This window comes from Antechinus flavipes, chromosome 1 (assembly GCF_016432865.1).
Source record: "Antechinus flavipes isolate AdamAnt ecotype Samford, QLD, Australia chromosome 1, AdamAnt_v2, whole genome shotgun sequence".
Lineage (NCBI taxonomy): Eukaryota > Metazoa > Chordata > Mammalia > Dasyuromorphia > Dasyuridae > Antechinus > Antechinus flavipes.
This window is the reverse complement of record NC_067398.1, coordinates 157,651,283-157,667,109: the sequence shown is the minus strand read 5'-3', so window position 1 is coordinate 157,667,109 and position 15,827 is coordinate 157,651,283. Positions and strand designations below refer to the sequence as shown.

General features: G+C 36.0%; 1 protein-coding gene across 1 annotated transcript in view; it reads left to right on the top strand.

Moving 5' to 3' along the window:
* Positions 1-15,827, top strand: part of PDE8B (phosphodiesterase 8B) — a 278,793-nt gene that overhangs the window by 193,857 nt on the left and 69,109 nt on the right. The gene's annotated exons all lie outside the window — the stretch shown is intronic.

Below are 15,827 nucleotides of genomic sequence, written 5' to 3'. Positions count from 1 at the left end.
TGGAGGGTGTGTCCACAGTAATGAAATCACAGATCACTAAAGTAATGATAACAGTGTTTTCTTAGCCTCAATAGAGTCATTTTTCTATCTCATACTTGCATTTTTGTTTTGTTATTTATTTAAACACATTTATTAAAGTATATCCAATAAATATAATAGTAATGGCATGGTGTGTGAATTCTGCATTTTCTTGCCTTTCCCCAGTGCCCAAACATGCATTGATATTGCACATATAAAACTAAGGATGGAATGCCCACATAAATGTGCTTAGTGAAACAATATTTATTCAAAGTAGAAAATAAGTGTAAACTAATATAAAGTAAAATTAGATAACAAATTGGACCTTTTGTCCAAGCATATTGAGATTTTTATATATTTGTATTTGTACTTTAGTCTACTTAGTCAATTGTTGCTTCATTTAAATATTGTATTGGTAAGGTTAGAATGATTACTCTGGTCTTATCCTCACGTTAGTTTCAATAGTATGTTCTGATTTAAATTCTAACTTACCACATGTAGGAAATTTGGCATTATATCTGGAGAATTTAGAACAAAAAAAGGCTACTTTGGGTTCTACCTCATTCTTTTTGGCTTTACTGGTTTTTATCAGATGACTAAATTTCCACTTATATGTTATGCAGTAGAGGTAGTTAGGGTATTTAAGGGGGTAGCAAAGTAACTCAGTGGAGAGTGTGCTGAGCCTGGAGTCAGGAAAACCTGGCCTCAGACACTCATTAGCTCTGTGATTCTGGGCAAGTAACTTAAACTTTGTTTGCCTTAATCCATTGGAGAAGGAAATGGCAAACCACTCTCTTATCTTTGCCAAGAAAATTCCAAAAGGGGTCATAGAGAGTTGGACACAACTAATTTTCTAAACAATAAAAATAACAAATCAAACTTGCATCGCTGATGGGACTGTAGGTGGAATTGTCCTGACTGCCTGGGGAGAGTGAATAAATCATCTCCTCCAAAACTTGGCCTGACATCTCACAGGCTAACTCCTTCCAGAGTCTTTGCTCTGTCATCTCCCACCCAGAGAGCAAGAGTCAACTCTACATCCACTTTTGTGGAATCTCTCTTGCTTCTGGAAAGAAATGAACAATCTCCTGTCCCATGACTACCAATATTGTCTTCTTTCTCTCCAAATCTTGTGTTTAATTAAGAGTCAAGTCTCCTAAGGAAACATCTTCCTTCCACTGCTATCATCGTTGCTCTCCCCCCCTCCAATCTAATTTAGCACTACTATTCCTACATCTGTGTTCTGTTTTTTCCTCCCCATCATGCCATCTGACATTCTAATATTAAAAGAATCTAAGAGGTCACTTATTGGGTATGTTACAGCGAGGATTCCTTTTATACACATTGGACCAGGAAGTCACTATGGTCCCTTCTAACCATAGAATTCTGTGATTTTATGAGCAATCTGTTTTCTTTACATTAGGAACTCTTCCTCTCATATTCCTTTTCATCTCCTTGCAGTCTTGAAAATCAACTTCTTCTAGGAATATAATTCCTCCCTAGTCATTTTCTCAAATGCTGAACACATCTTCTTCTCTCATTTTCTCCAACATAGTGGGTATTGGTTAGGATAATATAAGTAAGAGTATTTTCAGATCTTGAATCACTGTATAAGTAATAGTTACCATCATCATATCATAATTATCATCATCATCATATCACTAGTACTTCCAGCCTTTTCTCCTCCTGACAATATGACCTTTGAGCTTCATTATTTACAGATATATCACCCTTTCAAGATCACGAAGGAAACTATCTCCTGGTCCACAGATCATTCTCTTTCTTTTCTTAAGGAGTTTAATATTAGGCTTATATTCTTCCTTTTCACTCAAACCCCTGCTCTCATATCTATGGACTTTAAATCAAATTAAGAGGATTTTGCTTTGTCAATTCATCAACTCGTCAACTTCCATGGCCTGTACCTTCACTCTACTTTAGCCACACAAAGATGACCATATCTTTGTCTTCATTATCATTCATTAGCATTGTAATTTTATGATTCAGTGATCTAAAAAAATCTTTCTGTCAATAAAATCTTGCATCTCTCCTAATATTTTTAAATATTAAATTTAATTAATTAGAATTTAATTAAATTCTAAAACTGCCCTTCATGCTTACCACAAACTTTTTATTCCATTTCTTTTTTTAGCCATCTATCAGCCCTCCTCTGGTGTCATTTTTCTCCCTTCAAAATCTTAACTTTAGAGTTGACCAGTTCAACTAGTTCAGTTGACCACTTGACTTTAGCTGCCACCCTTCAATCTCTTTCCATGCTATCTAGTTACCAATCATCCCTTTCCAAATCCAAGTCCTTTATACTAGGGTTTCTTAAACTTTTTCCACTAGTGACCTCTTTTCATCCAAGAAATTTTTATGTAACCCAGAGTATATAGGTATACTGTAAATAAATATAATTATTTAAATATATATTTATATAAATAAATATATAAAATATAAATAAAATCAAACATTTACTGCTAATAAATCATAATTTTATGACCTTCACATTCAGTTGCAAACCCCCATGTGGGGTCATGAGCTACAGCTTAAAAAGCTGGGCTGAATACCTACTCTATTTTCCACATTCAGCCTTCTTTTCTTCTACTTACTTACTGCTAAATGCCAGTTTAGAACGTCCAAAACTCTATTGAATGAGTATACCACAGATGCATGCTACCTACCCTCAACTGGCCTTTTAGTACCACAGTGCTTTTTCTCTATATTACACTTTCCACATTGGTCAGTTAACCAATAAACATTTCCTGAACACTTAGTGTGCACCAGATACCGTGGTAAATATTAGACAATGAAGAAAGGTAAAAGTCAATCCTTGTTCTCAAGAACAAGGAGGACAAAATGAAATTAACTACATACAAATAATATATAGACAGGATATATTAGTGATAATACACAGAAGGAAGACACCAGGATAAAAGGGAATAAGGAAGACTTTTTATAAAAGGTGGAATTGTAGCTAAGATTTAAAGGAAACCAGGAAAGTCAAAAGGGAGAGAAGAGAAGGGAATTTCACAGATGGGACCAGTCAATGAAAACGCTCAGAGTTGAGAAGTGAAGGATTTTGTGTAAGGAGCTGAAGGAAGTTTGTATCACTGGATTTTAGACTGTGGAGGAGAATTAAGAAGACTGGATTAGTAGAAAGGGGCCATTCTACAAAGGACTTTGAAGAATAGAGTAGTTTACATTTGATCCTGGAATAATAGGGATCCCTAGAATTTACTGAATGGAGGGCAAGGTAATATCTGTGCTTTAGGACAATTAATGTAATAACTGAGTGAAGAATGGCCTATGAATGAGTTGGAAGAGATTTGAGGTAGGAAAACCAGAAGGTTATATTGCAATAGTTCAGGCTTAAAGTGATAAAGGCTGACCCAAAGTATCTGCAATATCAGAAAATAAAAGGTATGTATAAGAAAGTTGCAAAGATAGAATGATCAGATCTTTGCAGCAGATTAGCTATGAGATTAAGAGAGAATGAGGAAGTAAGAATAATAACAGTCTGACAACCTGAGTAACTGGGAAGCCGGTGATATCCTTGACAACAATAAGAAAGTTAGGAAGCAGGGAAGATTTTGAGGAAAAGATGATGAATTTTATCTTATACAGGTTGAGTCTAAAATGTCTTTAGAAGAGCCAGTTCAAAATGTTCAGTAGGCAGTTGGAGATGCAAGCCTTGAGGCTAGGAATAAATAAATAAATAGATCTGAGACTCACCAACATACAGAAGACAATTGAATCTGTGGGAGTTGATGAGATCACCAAATGAAATATTACAGAGAAATAAAAGAAGAGGGCCTAGGACTGAGCCTTGGGGGATATCCAGCAGATGTTTCCTGAACAAATTTCCAGAAAGAAGACAAAGGAGTGGTCACAAAAAAACCTAGAAAAAAGAGATTATCAAAGAGAAGAGGGTTATCAATATGGTCAAAGGCTACAAGGATGTAGAAAGGTCAAGTATGAAAATTGAAGGGGAGAAAGCTATTAGATATACTGGTTAAGAGATAGTTGATAACTTTGGGAAAGGTAACATCATTTGAATGATGAGATCAGAAGTCAGAGAGTTTAGAAAAGAATAAGAAGAAAGTGGATCCTTTTCTCACAGTGTCTAGTCACCAAAGGGAGGAGAAATATAGAGTGATAGCTGACAAAGATAGATCTATTGAGGGAATTTTGAGGCTGGGGAAAGCATGGTTATGTTTATAGGCAGTAGGGAAGCTGCCAGTAGACAGGTAGAGATTAAGAAATTACTGATAATAGAGGAGGTAGTCTGCTGAAGAAGGCAAAATTGAATGGGATCACTTGTTCATATAGAGATATTTTCCTGGGCAAGGAAAAGGGTCTCCTTTTCATAGGAGACAAGTCTGAAGATATCATCTTAAATGACATGAAATGAGGAAGAAAGGAGAAGAAGTAGCTCTCAGCAAATGGTCTTTTTTTTCAGTGAAATATCATACCAGTTTTTAATTGAGAAAAAGAGGAAACTGTGAAGATTTGAGGAGGGGATAAAAGTCTGGAAAAGCTCCCTTGCTGAGTAGGATAGTGAATTCGTTCAGAAGGTATTAAAAAAAAATCTGCCTTGCTGCAGAAAGGGCCCAGGTGTGATTATATTACAAATTCACAATGGATCTAGTCAGCATGGTTTTATGATTTTTTTCTAGCTCTGTAGAGTAATATGTGAATAGGAATGAAGGCAGCAGATGATAGGAGTAATCCAAGGTTAAGGTTTGGCAAGGACAGATCCCTATAAGAAGTTGGCAAGAGATCTGAGAAGAAAAAAAGCATAGAGTTGGACTCTAGATGGGCCCGAGATGAGGAAGGAAGAGAAGGGTAGCCATTGCAGGGGTGAGGATTTGTGACAAAACTCCAGGGTAAAAGCATTGGAAGGAACAGAGTTTATGGTTGCAAGGCAGAGGGAGAGGTGGAATGACAACTGACTATGATCATCTAAGAGAATTTCAGGGCTCATGAACATGGAAATGGTGTATGTGTGGATGATGGAAAGATTAAGAGCATAACTCTCTCTGTAGGTAACTGTCCCCAAACTTTTTTATTTTATTTTTTTTGCTGAGGCAACTGGGATTAAGTGACTTGCCCAGGGTCACACAGCCAGGAAGTGTTAAGTGTCTGAGGCCAGATTTGAACTCAGGTCCTCCTGACATTAGGGTTGGTGCTCTAGCCACTAAGTCACCTAGCTGACCCCCAAAACTCCTTCTTTAAAACATTTTATCATATCCTCTCCATTTCTTCTTAGAACTAACTTCCTCTCGTGCACGTTATGGTCAAGCCAAACTGACCTACTTACAAGATTCCCTATTCCTGATATTCCACTGCACCATCTCACTGCCCCATAGAACAATTTTTGAAAAAGTATTTGAATACAGGTCTTCCTGGTTTCAAGAGTCTATTAAGCCACCTAATTAAGCCTTAAAAGATTCAAGAGATTCTAAGGAGTGAGCATTCTGGATGTAGAAAGCTACAAATGTAGCAAGAGATGGAATACCATCATATGTTCTTCTTGTTGCTGTGTACAATGATCTCCTGGTTCTGCTCATTTCACTCAGCGTCAGTTCATCTAAGTCTTGCCAGTCCTCTCTGTATTCATCCTGCTGGTCCTTTCTTACAGAACAATAATATTCCATAACATTCATATGCCACAATTTATTTATTCAGCCATTCTCCAATTGATGGGCATCCATTCATTTTCCAGTTTCTAGCCACTACAAACAGGGCTGCCACAAACATTCTTGCACATACAGGTCCCTTTCCCTTCTTTAGTATCTCTTTGGGGTATAAGCCCAGTAGAAACACTGCTGGATCAAAGGGTATGCACAGTTTGATGGCCCTTTGGGCCTAGTTCCAAATTGCTCTCCCGAATGGTTGGATCAGTTCACTACTCCACCAACAATGTGTTAATGTCCCAGTTTTCCTATGTCCCCTTCAACATTCATCATTACTTTTTCCTGACATCTTAGTCAGTTTAAGAGATGCAACACTTTATTTTTTATAGAATAAAATGGTTAAAAGAAAAAAAAATCTTTTGAGATGCCACATTATCCAGTTTTTTCCCCTCATATTTCCCCAATTTTAATTGGAACTTTGAGAGGTCATTTGAAGTTGAAAGGACCATAAATTAAGAAATTTTAGTCAGTCAGGAATGATTTGTTAAATACTTTATATGCTCGATATTCGCTATACTATTAGTATGTAAAGAAAGAAAAAAGTTTCTTCCCCACTCTCAGGGAATTCACATTTTCATGGCGGACCCAATATGCAAATAATTATATACACATATACAAGTAAGTGGTAATGGTGATTATAGTGCTAAATCTAAAGTCAGGAAAACCTGAGTTCAAATCCAGCCATAAATACTTAATATCTGTGTGACCACAAACTATGTGCCTAGTTTTCTCATATAAATGGGGATAATAATAACATTTACACCTTCCAGAGTTGTTGTCAGCATCAAATGAATTATTATTTGTAAAGTGCCATGTAAATGCTGACTGTCATTATTATTATTATTATTATTATTATTATATGATATATGGGAGGTAATCTCAGACAGGAAGACACTAGCAACTTGAGGGACTCAGAAAAAATCTCTTGTAAATCATGAATTTGATCTAAAGTTTGAAAAAAGCTTGGGAATCCAGGAGCCAATGGAAGGGAAAGAGAACATTACAGAAAAGACATAATTAGTAGGTGATAAAGTCATGCAAGTCAGGAGATAAAGGATGCAAGTAATCAGGGCAAATAGATCATTCAGAGTGTGGATGCTTAAAAAGGCTGGAAAGGCGTTCAGATTGTAAAGTGCTTTGGATGCCAAACAAAAGACTTTATGTTTTAATCTTGAGTAATAGGGAGCCACTAGAGATTATTGACTAGGGAAGAGAGGGGTTGAGGAAGTAGAATGTAGTCAGACCTGTTATAGGGAAATGAACCATGCAGGTAAAGGTCAGGAAGTCCATTTGTGGAGCCCAAATCATCTGAAAATGTCATCTGCCATTTCAGCTGTGTAGTTGCAATGGAAAACAAGTAGACAAATAAGATATGAGTCTCTTCCTTTAAAGAGCTTATTTTCTAGCTAAAGCAGAGCAAAGGGTTTTATTTTGTGCATCTTCTTGAAATGGTCCCCTCATGTCTCTTTCTATGGAAAACTTTTGTTATATACAAAGGTTAGTATGTTTTTAATTGTTCATTGGATAGAAGAAGCCATTCTCCATATAAAGCTAACTCAGAGGCTGTCATCCCCATAGCTTCCAAGTACACAAACTAGATGTCATCAACAGAGATCCCAATTCACAAATACAGTTTATAAGTAGAAAAGCTCATGTTACACCCTCCTAAATGCAAAAGACAGTCCCAAATAGCATAACAATTTCTAAGTCGAAGGCCAACTGTTTGGAAATTGAGTAGGGGTCTTGGCAACTAGGTAATATGGAAGTGTCTGATACTTATACTTCAGAAAGGAAGACTGGAAACTAGAGATGTTGGAGGTTTTACTTAAGTTGACTAAGCAATACCCACAGGTCCCAAACTTCCCAATTATACAGTCCTGGAAAAATAAAGGGAAAGCACAAACCCCCACATCTCCACACATCTTTTTATGTCTTTCCATCTTCTCTGTTTTTCTTTTACAACTTGAATCCTCTCACTCTTTGTCATTTTTTTCTGTCCTGTCTTTGATTACTATCTTTATTTATGTAACATTTTCTTGAATGCCAACTATGTATTTGTTTTCTACCAAACATGGAGAAAAAGAAAATTCTTGGAACTAAACAAGTCATACAAAACAAGTGAAGCATGTTAAACACTGAAGGAAGTTGGAAGACTCTCCTTAGACTTGGGGTGATCTCTTTTTTTTTTGTTTGTTTGTTTATCTCTGTTTATCAACTCACTCCTGGTTTCTTTGTTCAAGACAACAAGGACATGGGTAGAGAAAAGGGGTCTGATGGCAGAGTATCACACAAAGGGTTCTTTGAGAAGTAAAGAGAAGGGACACAAACCTGCAGAAGGTTTATGCAGATCCTTACTATTCTGAGCTAATGCCATTCAAATTAAGAATAAGAAAATAATGAAGAGAGTGATTAGAGGATGAAAACTGAACTGGACAGAAGAAGTGAACATGGGGTAGTAGAAAAAATGGAAGCAATTGAGCTGGACCTGCCTTGGGTAAGCTCGTACTGTAATAGGAAGATAAGACATGGAACTTGATAAAGAAAATTAATATATCAAGAGATGGCAGGAATTTTCTTTTGAATGGCTTCAGGACAGGAGATATAAATATGGATATAAAAACAACAAATAAAGAAGGTAGATTAGTGAGTGCATTCTAAAAGATTTGTTTTTAATTCAAGAGAGGAGAAATACACAGCAATTTCAGTAGTCTTCTGGAGAAATAAATAGGCAAAGGACACAGGAAATCTTGAATTTGACTTTGGAGGCAGATTACTGAAAATTGTGAACAATGCTAATAAACTTTTATTGGGTCTTGATGATGTCCTAATCATCCTATAGAACACACTCTCAGACTGAGTTCCTTCAGTCATATACCATATATAATCCAAGTTCATTCCATCATCCTGTCCAGGGTACACACTGTAAATGCTCTATGTCTCCTCAGGGGAGCTGGCAGCCCTCCAACATAAGACTGAGAGTAGACAGGAAAAAGGGGACTGGATGCTTTCCCAGTGCCACCTCTCCTTTTCCAAGGCTTTAAATAGGGCATCTTTACCACCTAAATTAGCTGGTGCTCTGGGAAGAGTGGAACTAGAAAGCATGAATATCCTAAATCACTGACATCATCTTAACAGACCCAAAGAAGCACTCAGATTTTCTAATAATAAAGCCTTTCACTATCCCTTTAAGAAGCTTTGATTTTTTTCCTGTTTTTTTTTCTTTTTGTAGAAACATATTAGAATAGGTGCCCATACAGAATTAGAACAATGTTGCCTAGGGGAAATACTGGTGATATATCTTTCTGGTAACTAGTGGTCCTGCCCCACAAATTTGGCTCTATTTTTGCTTTCTGGGTCTGCTTTACAGCAAAAAAGTACAGGCCACTACACAAAATATTCCTTTTCTTTTTTAAATCTCTTGATATAAAGTTTCCAAAGTCATAGGCAAATGGGCAGTTAGTTTTTAGTCCATATTTTCTCAGCAATGTTCCCTTCTCTTTTGCCCCCAGCATCCCTGCTTTCCTCTTTCTCCCCTTTCTGTTAAAATCTACTTTCAAAAAAGGATATAACAAATATGTGTGTTTGTCATAAAGGATCTTACAAGTACATTCACTGACATATTGACTGATAATGAATCATAGATTTTAAGGTGGAGATCTTAGAAACCATCAATATAGAGTACATAAATGGAGAAATGGTTAGTTTGATAGATGTATTACAAGAAAGAGCATTTATTAAGTGCTTAAAAAAAGATCCACAGATATAATATTCACAGATATAAAGCAAGAGAGTACTACCTTCAAGGACCTTACATTCTAATGGGGAAAAACATCACATGAACTATATGTCGAAAGGGAATGGAAGTAGGTAATAGCTTAGAAGCCTAGTTCTGAACAAGATAAAGCCAAAGCTCTCTGATAGAACGAAAAAATCAAGAAGTAGAATTCCATTGGCAATGGGAGGGAGATAAGGATGGTGGAAAAAGATGAAAAGATGGACAAGAAGTAGTTGGGAATCTGGTACTGGGTAAGATATGGGGAAAGAGTCCTGCAGGAACCAAGGGACATAGGCTAAGGTTGCAGTAGAAGAAAGAAGAAAATTTGCAAAATATAAATGATGTGAGGAGATGACATAGAAGAAGGCCTAGGTAGTCACCACCTCATTTTAGAGGTAAGAAAATAATTAAATGACCTGACCAAAGACACATAATAAATAGAGCTAGGACTAAGTCCTTCATTGAACTATAGTTGTTTCCTTCTCAGAGGTGCCTTTTAATAAGGCAATAAATCTTTGATTGAAAGATTTCATTTCTAATTGCAGAATATACAGTATCATTGAGTTATTTTTTTTGCAAGATAAGGGAAATGGTCAGGATTTTTCAAATCAAGTTGCCTATTTGTAAACCCAGCTTTGCTCAGTTTTTTATGATAATTAAACAAGGTAGGGTATAATCATATAACTATTACTGAGGGGATGCTAGGACCAAAAGTTCATACTATTCCTTGGGTTCATCCAGAGCCAAAACTAATCCTTTTGGTGTCTTAGGTAGGCTTCAAAAACAAAAACAAAAAAGCCACTCTCAAAGCAAACAGCCTGAAAGTCATTCTCAAATCCATTTTTCAGACAACAAATTCACTTAAGTAGTTGGGGTTCGGGGGAAAAGGAGAGATTGAGGAAAAAGTACATGTTGAGATTGCTCTATAAAAGGGCATAGAGCTCACAAGGGAAGAAGTAGCAGAAAGAAGGGGGAGGAGAGAAAGCAGATGACACTTGGCAGCTTCCCATTTTAACTAATTACTTTTGCTTGCTAACAAGGAGCTAAACTTAGTCATTTCTAGCTTATGAAATACTATCAGAGACCTTCAAATGCTGGTGTCTGGGAACAAGACTCCAGTTTCCCTATTATAATTAGACTTCTGCATGTATATGTATCATTTTTTCACTTTTTGTTTGTTTGTTTTAACCTAGTTCCTCAGTAAAAACTCTTTTTGAAAAAATTCCAAACTTGACCAAACTAAGGGGAAATATGATTTCCTCCTACCTCTCCCCCTCCAACTTAATTCATTAGGTGAGATAAGTATATAACTAGAGGAGAAATATGGTGATAGATTCCAGAATCCAGAGAATCAAGAGATCAAAGCAGATGAACATTTAGAAACTCAGAAAGAATTGAAGGGATCATTAGTCACTCACTTCAACCATTCTATCACAAAATGATGGCATGGGACATGTGGGAAGCTTCCAAGGGATTTCAAGGTAATCATAAGAAGTAGCTAACTTGGGAAATTGGCAATGCAGTCTACTCAAAACAAATCCTTGTGTTCTATTTTAACTATTTTGTAAGTGAGATAAGACCAGAGAAAATCTGCAAGCTGATTTTCTGTTTTCTACAACAGTTTTAATTCTCTTAAGAGAAGAAAATTATCAGAAATGGAAGCAAATTTACACCAATGAAATATTATTATAATATAGATATTTAGAAATCATGCATATTTCATTCTGGCATCAAGTTTCTTGTATACTGAAAATGTTCACATAATACTTAGAAAAACAGACATTAATAGAAAACTTTACAAAAGTGTCTGAGAAGACAAGATTTTTTTTGAGGAATTACATCTATTGTTCACTGTTGCTGAGAGGGGAATATATTGAGTATGGGGAGGAGAAGGAAGAGGATATAGCCTCCTTTTACTAATCTACTCATTTAATAATCTAATCATTCTTGTCTTCTATGATCCATGCAAAATTTGAAACAAGCAAAGATTATTTTTAATGATCCCACGATCCCCTTTAAGGGGATAGTGTGGTACACAGGAAGAATATTGATCTTAGAATTAGAGATACTGGGTTCAAATCTCACCTGTGAAACTTTTTAACTGTATTACTTGGACAAATCACTTTCCTGTACTGATGTTAGATAACACTGTCCTTTAAGTCAACTTCTTTATATCAATAAAAATTCTGTAAAGAACAATAACAGTGCAACACTGTCTTTACCTTTATCCATTTCCCATTTATCCAAATCAAGAGTTTTCTTAATAAGTCAGATTATAGCTCCTAAAGCTATCTGAAGCATATTTTCATCTTTATCCTAATTTTTGAGTCAATTTTGACTTTTATTCTAAATAGTTGATAACATAGTAACATGGTTTAAAGGTCTCTGTGAAATTTTCTGTTTTACAGAATCCCCAAAATAGAGGCATAATATCTATTTAGCCCAACCCCTTCTTCAACAAAAATCCTTCTAGAACATATCTGACTAATGGTCATATAGCATTTGCTTAAAGATCTCTAGTGAGAGGGAATTCACTACCTTCCAAGGCAGTTTATTGTATTGTTGGATAGCTCTAATTATTACAAAGCTTCATCTTATATCACATATAAATTTGCTTCTCTGTAACTTATACCCATAGCTTCTAGAAATCCATTGGGACCAAGCAGAACATTAGGTTCTGATTAATGCAGATACTAAATCTAGTAGAATGGTTGCATGTATTTGAATTCCCACTATTTGAAGTTAGGATTATAAAAATATGGTCATTGATTCTGGCCTCATGGAAATATGTAATATGGATTCAAATAATACTGCACAAAGAAATGCTGAGACTCCCCGTGAAAATATTCTTTGATATGTGATGAAACCTATATTCTTCTTTGCCCTTCTGGTGACCCTTTATGAGCCATCCTTATATTGAGCTGCAACTTCTTTTCAAAGTAACAGTAATGTCTTAATTGGTGAATCTTACTATATTTTCTCTATCCTCAGCCTTCTTGACACCTCTGCTCCTTTTTATCGAGTAAATTTATTTATTTTTAATACATATTGTTTTATGAATCATGTTGGGAGAGAAAAATCAGAGCAAAAGGGAAAAACCATGAGAGGGAAAAAAAAAACAGAAAAAAGAAATGAACATAGCATGTGTTGATTTACGTTCAGTCTCCTTAATTCTTTCTCTGGATCTTGATGGCATTTTCTGTCCAAAGTCCATTGGTACTGCTTTGGATCACTAAACCACTGAGAAGAACCAAGTCTTTCATAGTTGATCATCGCACATTCTTGCTATTATTGTGTACAATGTGTTTCTGGTTCTGTTTCATTCAACGTCAGTTTGTGTAAATCTTTCCAGGCCTTTCTAAAATTAGTTTGTTCATCATTTTTATGGAACAATAATGTTCCATTACTTTCATATACCATAATTTGTTCAGCCATTCCCCAATCGATGGGCATCTACTCATTTTCCAGTTCTTTGCTATTACAAAAAGAGCTGCTACAAACATTTTTGCACACATGGGTCCTTTTTCCTCCTTTATAATTTCCTTGTTATACAGAAGTAGTAATGGCACTTCTGAGTCAAAGAGTATGCCCTTTATAGCTCTTTGGGCAGAGGAGCTGCAACTTCTTTATGTTTTAAGGACTCAGTTTTAATGAGAATGACAAGTGATGTCATTCAGAAATTCTGGTGACATATCAGTTCACAAATTAATGAAGCAATAATAGATCAGGTTGGAGTTGCATGAAGCATATTTTAAAGTTTATCCTAAAATTTTAATCAATTTTTACTTTTACACTAATCAGTTGATATTAAGGTTGACATTAAAGTTGATATTAACTCATTGATTAAAATAATGTTTGTAGAAAATCTAAAAATTGTCTCATTGTTAGCACTCTCTACCCTCTTTCTCATCACTCTGCCATGACCAGCACAGCATCAGAAAGGAATTGCTAAGGCTGAGGGCCATTTTGTGTTTTGTTAATTTTATGGTCACTACAACCAATACATTATTTTCTTACCAACTTTTCTAAACTTAAATAGCTTAGTCTTCAGAGAGCAAATACAATCTGTCATTGGAACCAAACTCAAAGCTTTTCTAGCTTAAAACCAGTCAGAATTTATGTCTTGCTAGTGCAGCCTTTAAAGATCGATAGTATAAATAGCAGTTGTTTCTGTTCTGACCTGAGGATCTTCCCCCCTCCCAGATTGATTTTTAAATAGATAAAAAGGCCATTTTTGCCTGATTTCTTACCCAGCCTTAATCACTGAGTATTACCTCAGACAAACTGAGACTTGGGGGAGATCTTAGCTTAAAAAGTCCAAAGTCTCTCCCTACATCCAGAGCCATCTCCATTCATTCTGACTTGTATCTGACCACTGGCCCCAGATGGCTCTGGAGGAAAAAGTGAGGCAGGTGACTTTGCATGGTCCTCCCTCCCTTAAATCCAGTTAAATCTTGCAAGTCAAGATATCACCTTCCTGATGTCCTGGTCCTCTTTGAAAAACAAAAAGACTAATAATAAGAATAAGGTATTCCCAGTTCATTACAGCTGAAGTAAGACTTGTTCCTACTCTCTAAACTTGACATTGTAAGCAGCACTGGAAACTTCTGGGAAAGAATTAGCAAAGTAGGTTTCTTTGACCATGTAGACAATGATTTGGGAAAGGGGTGCTTTTATATCAAACTGCAGACTTCCCCCAAATCCAAAGCAATCCCCCAAGATAAGTGCCTTGGGATGATTGAGGGTCCAGAATATCCACATAAAATTTTCATGCTTACAAGAATGCTAAACCACTAAGGACATATATATGGAAAAGGGAAAAAATAAGAGTTATTTTTGAAGTACCTGATACTTGGGGCAGAACTCAGTATAGAGTAATGACTATTCTACAAACATTGAGGATTCTATTTATTTAGCTAACAGTTGGGAAGAGGATTCAGGAATGATTAGATTATACTCTTATTTTTCAGGGAGGAAAATGCATCTTTGCTAATGAATTAAAGGCATTAGATTTGGAATCAGAAAGCTCTGGGTTCAAATCCTATCTGAGACATTATACTTACTGTCTCTATGATTGGGATCAAGATTGAAGTATGCTTCAATTTCCTTCTACCAAAAAAAACACACACAAAAAAACAAAAAATGAAGGCCTCTAAGGTTCCTGCCAACTTCAAATGCAATGATAACTTCTTAAAAGCAGGATAATGTGCTATCTTGGAGAAAGGATTCATCCCTAAGCCAGAAACATTGTCAGCTATTTAGATTTTCCTCATCTCTTATGTCAGTCCTGGGGGGATATATAATCCTATGAGCCATTTCATAACCAAAGGGTTAGATGACATGGCTACATGATTGGGACTCATTGTTAATTTCCAGTTCTTTTTCACTGAAAGCTCCTTTTTCACTACTTTTATTCCCTCCCAATTTCATGAGTCAGATCTCCAGAAGTACTTCCATCCTAGTTGGATAACATACAGCCAGTTGTTGGGGGCAGATTTGACAGTCTGTCCTGACAAGCCATCACTCACTGCTTCCACATGGTCCTCCCCTCATGATCACTGGCCCCTTGTGAATGTTTCAGGATCCCTGACCATGGCCTCCTGTCTGTTTTCATTAAAAGTGTCTGACTAGCCGCCAACACTGGTTGTTGATATTCCCAGACTGTGCATTTCTCTGTAATCTGCTTGGAAAAAAAAAATCATTCTGCATTTTTTTCCTTTTCTCTTTCAGCTTTTTTTCCCTTTGTGATTCTTTATTTCTCTTTTCCTGCCACCTTCAATTTAGACCTTAGCTGCTTTGCTCCAAGCCATTGAGTTTTTCTTTATTTTTTTTCTAGTCCAGGATTTTTTAACTTTTGTGTCATGGGCCCTTTTGATAGATTGGTGAAATCTTTTAGAATAATATTGTAAATTCAAAAATAAAATACATAAAATACAGTTATCAGACTATTTAAAATAATGGACCCCAGGTTAAGAATTACTAATTTAGTCTCTATTATTTCCAACTGTCCATTCTCTGTCATTATCTTTAATTCTCTTCCTTTTATTTCTTCAATCCCCTTCTCTTCTCTCTTTCATGGGTTATAAGATGTTGTGGTACTCTTTTCCATAACTTTTTTCATGCTAAATGTGTCTTGATCTTTGAGACAGAGCAAGGTCAGGAAGTCCTAAACCGTAAGATCGTATGATAACCACTGTATTACCTTGGTGAGGTCCACTTCAGAGAGCCTTGTTTGGTAGAGGTACGAGAATTCTAGATCTGTTTCTTTGCCCAATGTGGATAGTGTAGGAAGTATACCAGGAAAGATTTCTCTATATGGACATTTGTATATACAGGTA